General features: G+C 41.0%; 1 protein-coding gene across 2 annotated transcripts in view; it reads left to right on the forward strand.

Annotated features, from left to right (window-relative positions):
- The first annotated feature begins 9,582 nt into the window (after positions 1–9,582).
- Positions 9,583–10,339, forward strand: part of slc29a4a (solute carrier family 29 member 4a) — a 22,020-nt gene continuing 21,263 nt past the window's right edge. For both annotated transcript variants that reach the window (XM_023397209.2, XM_023397210.2), the window contains exon 1: positions 9,583–9,809. The gene's annotated coding sequence lies outside the window, so the exon portion shown is untranslated. The remainder of the gene's footprint in view (positions 9,810–10,339) is intronic.

A 10,339-nucleotide genomic window follows, 5' to 3' on the forward strand; every position in this document is an offset into this window, starting at 1 on the left:
CTTATCTCTGTCCCGGGTCGGGAGGGTGGACAGACAGACAGACAGACAGACAGACAGACAGACAGACAGACAGACAGACAGACAGACAGACAGACAGACAGACAGACAGACAGACAGGCCGGCCGGCCGGAGGGACGAGTCGTCTGAAATGGGTTTATCAACTCTCCTATTACTACAATAATCTCATTAGAGATGTGGAGATCACCAGGGGAGCTGCTAAAACCAGCTCACTGGCCTGATGAGTGTGTGTGTGTGTGTGTGTGTGTGTGTGTGTGTGTGTGTGTGTCTGAGACAGACAGAGAGAGAGGATACTACATGCGTATAAAAGATCCACAGGGACCATTTCATTCATCACAGTGATAATGGCTTTAGCCACTAAATCAAACTTTCCCATTCACGTTCACTCACACACTTAAATGTAATGGGCGCTTATTGCACACTGACTAATCGCAGCCGCACTTGTGCAGAATATGAAATGGCACAATGTTGAACAGAGCTGCAGTACACCTCAGACTCATGTTTGGCATTAGCATCAGCGCTGGAATTAGTATTTGCAGAGCATTTAACTATTAGATAAAGCACAGCGGTTTTAACCTTTAACCTTTACAACCTGCAGGCTGAATATGCGACAGGATGCTGATTTCGAAACCACAAAGCCTCATAAAATTAAAACTGAACAAAACATTTTACTGATTTGTCATATTTTGTCTTTGATACTTTACTTTGTCCTTTTATATTTTTTTATTGATTTTCTTTTTGAGACTTGGCTGAAATGATTGATATCACTCTTCTGTGTGTGCGTTAACTATAGAGCTACAGCCAGGAGGTAGTTAGCTTAGCTTAGCATAAAAACCTTTATGCTAAGATATAAAAACCTTTTTTTTGTTGATGTGGTGAACTTGTTAGGCCTAGCATTAGCATTAGCATTAGCATTAGCCTTCATTTGGAGACTATTAACCACTCTTCTTTTAACTCTGTTTTGGTTTCCACTAACTAAGGGAAATATTTGGCTGTTTAGCTGCTAAACTCTCCACTGTGTTCACCAGCTAGTGGCGCTAGCTGTGGCTGTCTGCCCTTTCAGTGATGAGCAAGTAGTCTACAGAGGGTCTTTAGCTAACAGCTAACAGCTAACAGCTAACAGCTAACAGCTGCCTGCTGCAGCCAAACAACAGTGTATGAGAGTGAAGAGAGGGAAACAAATCAGTAAAAGTGCAGGTTATAAAACCAAAACAATGAGCTGAACGAAAAAAGCTCAGTAGAACTGAGGGGACCTACGAGGAACATCCTTACACCTAGTTAATTGATCCATTGTTATAAAAATATTGATTATAGCTGCGGTAATTCACAATGATGAAGCAACGTATATATATTTTTAGTTTTTGTTTATTGGATTTTCTACAACACACGCATGCCAAAGTAATGTTAAAAAATGTTAAAAAGGTGTAACTAATACGAAAAGAAAAGAAAACAGAACTAAACATGACATGTACACGTTGGTCACCAAATAATCATTATATATAAATACAAAAAACAAAATAGAACACAAACAGTTCCTTCTGGTTTTAATCATGCACACATGCATAAAGAAACCTGTTACTAAATACACTGCCAGTGATCAATGCTTAATTATCTCTCACAGAAATGTATGAGCTCTATGTAAAACACCACAGTTCATAAGTTTGTCAGACGGCTGGTGACGCTGTGTTTGTCTCCCTGAGCAGAAACTGCCTGTAGCATCTTCAGCTCTGTCCTCCATTTCTCCTCCACCTGGATTTATTAATGCCTGAGCCTCGCATGAATTTTCATCGTTACTACACTGGCATACTTAAATCTCTCTGTTAAACTGTGACGGCACAAGCCATTAAATAAAGAGCTGGAAATAGCTGATTTCTTTTCCCGCTGAGCATTATTCTCTCTGACAATATAAAGCTGGCAGCAAAGAACTTGCAGCGGCTGGAAGCCTTAGTGTAAAATGTAAATTGCATTTTTAAATAATTGGGAAAAAGCTCCCAACCGCTTTCTGAAAGCTTATTTAAGAAGTATTTTAGTAATTATTGATCAGGAACTGGTTCTGGTACCTATACAGTTAATCACCAAATGTTTTCATTATTAATACATTTATATCGATGTGTACGAGTCACTGAGCTTTCTTTGTTTTCTCCATCATCCAGCGTTTGTACCTGCTGCTTCTTCACATGTTTGTTAAGTTAGTAACCGATTAACCACCGTCAGCATCTTAATGGTCAAGAAGTTTCATTTGGCATCAACAATCATCATTTATTAATGAGTTAATATGAGGCTCCTTTTACCAGTTATAAATAACTCATTAGTGAGATTAATGAGTAGAAAGCATTAAATTCATGTTGCCAAATAGTGAACCTGCATCAATGTATGAAAACTGTTATATAACAATTTATTTATGATTTATAAAGTATTAAAAACCGATTTGATAACATAATTATGAACCATTTATAAATCCTTTATAAGGGAAGTCTTATTTACCGGATGAATTCCTTAACTTGTCGTCAGGTTCATCAGTTCTTCATTACCTATAAAATCTGTATCTTGTTTTCTAAGTGGCCGCTGCAGGACAGAGTGAACTGAGTGACGGTGGAAGGTGACGTCGACCTGGCCTCAAGCCTCTGCAGCGGATTAGACGCAGATCGGTCCGATTGCTTCAACGCTGCGGCTGAGGACAGAGAAAAATAAAATTACAGTACACACACACACACACGCTACAACACACACAAGCAGAGCTGTGTAAGTGCAACGGTAAAGCGGCTGATTGTTACATAGCAACCTTTAATAAACATCGACTGTAAGATGGAGGCAGTGATAATGAGACACAGAGCGAGAGGAATAATTGAACTCTGGCGCTCTGAGTGTCTCTGGGCTTTGTTTACATGCAGGCGTTGAGTTTCAGAGCAGGGATTTGTAAGGGACATGTGTGTGTGTGTGTGTGTGTGAGTGCACAGTGTGTTTAACAAAGCTTTATAAGCTTAAACTGACTGAAGGGAGAAAGCACACTCACATGTACAGAGATAAACCAGCATGAATACTTATTATCTCAGCCATGAAAGAAGATTTCTGCTACAGTTCGGTTCTCTTGGTGTTTTGTATTGTATTTCATGTATTAGTTCTTCTTCCATGTGATTTCAGTTCATTGTTTGCATTCACATAATCCAAATGAGGACGTTTTCATGTCGGGGACCGAGCAGAACTGGCTTTTATTAAAGGAAAAGTTCAACATTTTGTGAAATAGACTGAATTGCTTTCTTACAGAGAGTGAGATAAGATACAACCACTAAACTCTTTATATATATTTCTATATTTGCACATGTACAGAAATGCCAACTTGCATTTTTATGTTATTGTATATAGTATTTCTAATTTATCTTATTTATTCTAGATTCTGTTTTTATTCTTATTTTATTTCTTTATCATATTTCTCCCTTGTGCACGGTGAAGATGAAGCTACCGCTAGCAGCCAGTTAGCTTCACTTAGCATAAATATCAGCATCCTTTACATATTTATCTGAAGTTCATGAGGAAAGGATGTAAGGTGTTACTGTAATCAGTGAGCCCTGGGGTTGCAGGTGGGCGAGGAAGTAAAAAAGCTTATTTCCCATAAATGTCAACCTATTTATCTAGAGAAGATTTAACGCCAACGTCAGTTTAGGATTTGGGTTTAGAATCAGTCTCAGCTCAGGGGGATAATAGGACTGATAGGGTGTAAAGGAAGGATTTAATCAATAGATGACCTTTGTTATGTGTACACATGACCTGTAGGTGTGTTGTATGTGTGTTTGCGTGTCACACAGACAGTGGAGAAGACAGAGATGCTGCCGCTTGTGTTGTCATGTAATTCCACTCAAGTACAGATCTCAGCCAAACATAACAATAGTGTGGATTTAAAGCAAGTGCTTTCCAAGTGCTTGAGGCGCTTTCCAGTTTTCACAGCTTCTTAGATGTGTGTGTGTGTGTGTGTGTGTGTGTGTGTGTGTGTGTGTGTGTGTGTGTGTGTGTGTGTGTGTGTGTTTGCATCTTTCTGTAAGAGCAGTGAGAGTTTGTGTGAGCGTGGGTGTGTATCTGTGCTCATGTTTGTGTGGCATACAGAAATAGGAAGTGTGTGTGTGTGTGTGTGTGTGTGTGTGTGTGTGTGTGTGTGTGTGTGTGCGTGTGTGTGTGTGTATTGTTGAGCTTGCTTTTGTGTTTGAAATAAAGAACTGGAGATTTCTGTTGTGAGAGAAAGACGCAGACAATTCCCCGACTGTATGTGTGTGTCTGTGATGTGTAGCGTCCAAATGAAACAAAAGCTGACAGTGACGACGCTCAGCGGTGACTCAGTTACAGTAAGAGTTTGAATTACAGTTTAATTCCACTGCAAATATTTTCTTCTTATTTTTTATCAAACATTGTTATAAAAATAATACTGTTACCAGAAATGGTGCCTCCAAAGTGAGACTATTCTGCTGTAAAAAAAAAAACGAGCCCATAGGTCGTCTGTGCAGCAGGTTATTATGACCCATGGTTGCGTTTTGTTGCTAGGCGACAGGAGCAAAGGGAAAAGTGCGGCGACGTAGTATAAAAACCGACAATCCATGAACGTTCAACAAAGTTAACCACGTTGTTATTAATGTAACCATGACAACAAAGTCCGTCTGTTCAGGAAGTGACTTTTTAAATTTTTTTTTTTTTTTTTTTTTTTAACCCAAATCACGATCTTTTCCGAAACCTAACTAAGTAGTTTTATTGCGTTAAACCTAACGAAGCCATGACCGTTATTTTAGTAACGACGGCGACGATCAGTACGCCGATACAGTCGCGTGTTTATTATGGTAACCATGACAACCTAGGTCCGGTACAAAAAAAACGACCTATATGGTTGTTTAGGTTGGAGGATATAGGCTAGCATCAGAAAAGACCTCAGAGGTACAGAAAGGGTCACAAATCTTGATCATTGTGGTGGCAGAAAGATACAGGTCCGTCTGTAGAGCGGTAACATTACTAGATAGATAGATAGATAGATAGATATATGTTATTATGATGATTGTTAGTTACAGCTAAATAAAATCCAACATTAACACTAATACAGATGATTCAGCTCATTTAAACTCTGCACAGATTCTTTGTAATTATAGGTTATCTGGATTTCACCTGACAAATAAAATCAAATCCAAAGACCTCAGCAAAAGCAGCTAATTCAGCCATCTTGGAATAATAAAATGAAGTCAGAATAATCATGTGAATACAGTATTAGAGGAGCTGGATTTTATTATATTTCAGTCACAGCGTCCGATGGGTCACAGGATTCAGTGTAACACCAGTCTGAACCTCTCACTCTACAGTCCACAGTGCAGCTATACGCTAGAAAACCCATCTCTTTATCTCTCAATGGAGTCTCAGTAGAGTCGCTCTGCCTCTTTCTTCCTCTCTCTCTCTCTCTCTCTATTCTCCGTCTCTGTACTTTCATTTCCCTCCAAATCCACTCAGCGACATTACATACCAATAGAGTACACTCTGCTCCTTTGCTACAGAAAACCCTGCAGACTGTTACAGCTTCCTCTGCTTGCTCTTGTGTGAACTCTCTTTTCCTTTTCCCTCCCCCGGTATCTCTTTCTCTCTCTCCCCCCCAGTCTCTCCATCTCTGAGGAACTCATTTCTCTCTGCCCCTCTTTCCTCAGACACTGCAGCTATATTCTCCCCTTCCCTCTGTGTCTTCATCCACCTTTCAATCCCTGCATCTTCATCCATGGTTGTGTGAATTCTCCACTTCCTCTTCATGTCCCTCTCTTGCTCTCTCTCTCTCTCTTTCCCCACCTCTCTCCATCTGTCTCCATCCCTCGATCCCTCTGCCTCTGCGTTTACACCTGTCTCTTTCCTTTCATCCCTCCTCCTCTTCTTCACCTGCCTCACACATCATTACCTCCTTTTCTTTCTCCTCATGCCTATTTCTCATGCTCCTTCCCGTCTAACCGTGTGATAGGATTACGGCACAATCTGTCTCTCTCTCTCTTTGAATTTTTTTGTGATTTTTTCAGTGCCTCTGCTCTCATTTCCTTATCATCATTTCTTTAATTTGCCCGTTCCCCTGCCTTCCTCCTTATATTTCAGTCTCAGTCTATATCTCTCCCTCCAGAGGTGAGCGGAGGAGGTGATAGGCAGTAGTACTATCAGTATGCAGAGTCATGGCGCTGTGGCTCTGCCGTCACTGATTGAACCAGCAGCTAAATATAGACGCTGTTGAGGCTCAGCATCTTTACCAGGCTGGAAGGAAGGATGGTTGAGTGGATGGAGGGATAGACACACACACACACACACACACACACACACACACACACACACACACACACACACACACATAAAACCACACACGTCAGGCCGTGAGGCAGCGTTACAGACTTACAGACACTTCAGTCAGTTCAGTCCCCGCAGGGTATTGGTTGGACAGAAAAATAATTCCACTGAGTGAAGGAGGCGTAACACGGTCTGACCTTTTTACACATTCATAACAGGGAGCTGCTGAGAAATAATATTTATGAAACACACACACACACACACACACACACACACACACACACACACACACACACACACACACACAGAGAGAGGGGCAGGAATGCAGCCAAATGGAAAACCAGACAAGCAGGATGACAGACAGACAGAAAGACAGAAACCTGGCAACTCAATTATAAGACAGACAGACAGGTGAAGTGAGAGGCAGACAGGTAAACAAACTGGCAGCTAAAGAGATAAGCAGGCAGACAACCAGCAAACGACGCCCTCATGATCCACAGGATTTTACGCAGATTAAAGTCGGCTAAAGAACATGTTTCTGAAACCCTTGCTGTGCCACAGGATGTTTCTATGTCTCATAAAGAGAAAAGTTTGGATGATAAATCACAGATTAGTGTTGGTTCATTGTCCTAACACTTCTGAGTTTTTCTTTGCTGTAGTTTTGTGTCTTCTTGTCACTGTCACTTTATTTCCTTTGATATCAAAAGGGAACCAAAAGGAAGTTGGAATAATTTCTTTAGCATCAAAAAAAATACAGCAATTTCATTAAGCAATATTTTATTCTGGATCATATCCCAGTTCACTTTCAGTTTTAGACGAAGGGATCGATGCTGCTGTCACATCAGTGAGTTAAAATGAAGCGGCAGCCAGCAGGTGTGTGAAATGTGTTTCTATGTAAAAACTATGTGTTAACATTATATATCTAATTCATTTATGCACATTTATTAAGACAACATACATGTTTAAAAAATCTATATGTTTATTTATGTTTTTCTTATTAATTTCTCATAAATTTTAAACATGTCTAATTTCACATCCTGGGATATTGGTGTCAGAACCTACTGTTTATAATCTCAACATACACTGACAGGCTGTGGGATGGATATATATATATTTATGTAACATATGTCAATATATGACATTTCTACTAGGTTTTATAATATTTTTTTACATATATGTACATATGAAATAAAAATGTTTATTTCATATATGGAAATTCAATATATCACATTTGCATGTATGGGATTTCCAGGAGAGTCAGTTGAGTGTGAGAGGAGGCTGTTGTTATGACGACAGCTCTGTCTGTTGCTTCACTAATGTACTGGATGTTTTGTCATGTTTTTCTTCTGTCCTGTTGGATATAGTGAAGAACATTGTCACATGCTGTTGTTGTTGTTGTTGTGGTTGTTGTTGTTGTTGTTGTTGTTGTTGTTGTGGTGGTGGTTCGTGGATCTCACGTTGAGTTGCATGCTGGACTTCAGGAGTTTTGATTATTAATCTTGGCATGAAGTAAATTCTGTGTCGAGTCGTGAAAAAGAAAAAAGAAAAACATATTATAATACATATAATTCCAGTTTGCGTTGGAAGGTTCTGTGTTCGAACCCTGGTTCAGCTGCAGCTTTTCTTTGTTGAGTCTGCGTGTTTCCTCCGGCTGCCTCCCACAGTCCAAAGACATGCAGGGCAGTTTAATTGGCCTTAGATTGAATAGTTTGTCTCTATGTGTCAGCCCTGTGATGGACTCTACCTCTGGGCTCCAGCCCCACACTGACCCTCGGAGGATAAAGCGATAGAGCTAATGGATTGATGAATGTCTTTGCATGGACATTTCTGTCATAGGTTAATGAATACACCTACTTATTTGCAGGAAATTGATACCTACAGCAAGAAGCCATCCACTGAGGGAGTTTAATCACATCTTTAATACTTCTACCCAAGCTACTCCTCTGTCTTTTGTGTCTTCTTCCATCATGGCAGACTTCGATGGATTCTTTTTGCCTTGTACAATATCTGCCAGGGATGTATAGGATGTTGATGTAACCCATAATATCAAAGGGAATGCTCTGTGCACATAATCTTTAAAAGATCAGCATGACATTACTCGTAGATACAGCGAGGAACAGCTTCAGTTTTCTGATGGGATAAAACCTTTTTGCACGACGCACTGCATCCTTTGACACGGTAGATCTCTGATGCGATCCGTGAGGTTGAGCCAAGCGTTAGGTGAACTGAATTTTGCATCAGTATCTTACTGTGTGTCTTCTATAAGATGGTATACAAACACACTGTAAGAGGGATTCAAACCCACAACCTGCAGCAGCAGCAGCAGCAGCAGATCCTGGGTCTGTTGAGCTGCACCGACGGTTCACCTACAAACACAGCTATGCCATTTAGCTAATTCCCATCTTGCTCTGCTCCTCTATGGCGGCGGTGGCTGTGCAATATGACGGAGCCCCTGCCAATAATAAAGCATTAGCATATTGAAGTGAACTGATAAAACTGTCAATCACACAGAGGCTCCAGCAGTGTGTCTGTGTGTAGGAGCGATAGCCTACAGAAAAAAGACATAATGACCCCCCCCTCGCTATTGTTCTTTTTTTTTTTTCTACCCACTGTGTTTCTTATCTGTTGCTTTTGCAGCACACATGCACTTCACATATCGTTCCAATAAAGAAAAAGAAAAATAATAAAACTGGGGGGAAAAAAAGGGAAAAAACAGAGAAAGGAAAACAGAATCTCTGATGAAAATCCACAGTTTTTAATATTCCTGCAGGTCCTCCTGGGGTTTATGAGCCCAGCCGGGAAATCAGTGACTTTAACGTGATCTTATCATATTTTATGTCATTTCTGATCTCGTCTGCCATCACTATAATATTCCTATCTGACTTATTGCTGTGGCATTTGAATAACCTTTTAAATAGAGGCTATACTGATGTATAAGGTGACGTGTGCAGCTGCTGATCAGTGCAAACTTCATGTATTCTGTCTTTTATCTTCTTATATTTATATCTTTAATGGCTTAATTTTACAGAATCCTACTTTCTAGGATGAATAGAAAAAGAAAAATCACTCAATAATTTAAAACGTGCGCTGACTGTATTCTGCATGGACAAAGAAAAAAAGTTGTTTAACATGCGTCTGGATGCTTCATCCTCCTGTTTAATAGCGCTTCTGAAAAGACTGATTGCGAGAGATGAACAGCCAGAGGCAACACCCCCTCCCCCTTCCTCTTCCTCTTCCTCCTCCCCCCTCCTCTTCCTCCTCCTCCTCCCTCCTCCTCTTCCTCCTCCTCACCCACCTTCGCTCTCCTCATCCATCCATCCACGCTTCCCTTTTCTCCGCTGCCGGATGGTGCGTTTAGGAGCGCACGCAGGACGGCACCGGGGCTTCCCTTCTGTCTGCTGGAGACGGGCTGAGGAGGGACCAGGTCCGACCGGCAGAGACCACCTCGCGGATCCCGGGGGGGAAGGTCTCCGCTTCCGCGAGCGCGACAGAGGAGGAGACACGCGGGGGAGGTAATTACCCCGTTAATAACCTGTTGTCTGTGTGTTTGTCTTCTTTTGTTTTTGTGGTTGAAGGGTGAAAGCGCCGTTGTGGTGGTGGTAGCGGACACACACACGCACACACACGCACACACGCACACACAAAACACGCGCACGGATTTAAAAGCGACATTTAAACCTGCCTGGACTCGATCACGATGGTTTTAAATGCTGATTTGGAAAAAGAAGCGGAACAAGTGAGCTGATCCTCTGTGGAGCCTCTGCTGCGTTTTTCTCCCTTTCCTTTGATTAATTGCACATTTTTAACACTCACGCGCCTTCATTACAAGCACAACACGTGAGGTTAATTGATGTGGAGTTGGTGCATTTTTTATCCACTGATTTACCCCCAGCCCAGGTGATCAGGTGCTTCTGTGATGTTGCTCAGTGTTGATGGTTTTTTATTTATTTATTTATTATCATTTTATAAGTAACAATAGAAACTGCAGCGTGACATGAGACTGCAAATCAATTACAGTCGCTGGTTGGAGCCTTTTGATTTG

The sequence above is a fragment of the Seriola lalandi genome, unplaced genomic scaffold, assembly GCF_002814215.2.
Source record: "Seriola lalandi dorsalis isolate HSWRI2012SDOR001 ecotype SW California unplaced genomic scaffold, Sedor1 jcf7180002055004, whole genome shotgun sequence".
NCBI lineage: Eukaryota > Metazoa > Chordata > Actinopteri > Carangiformes > Carangidae > Seriola > Seriola lalandi.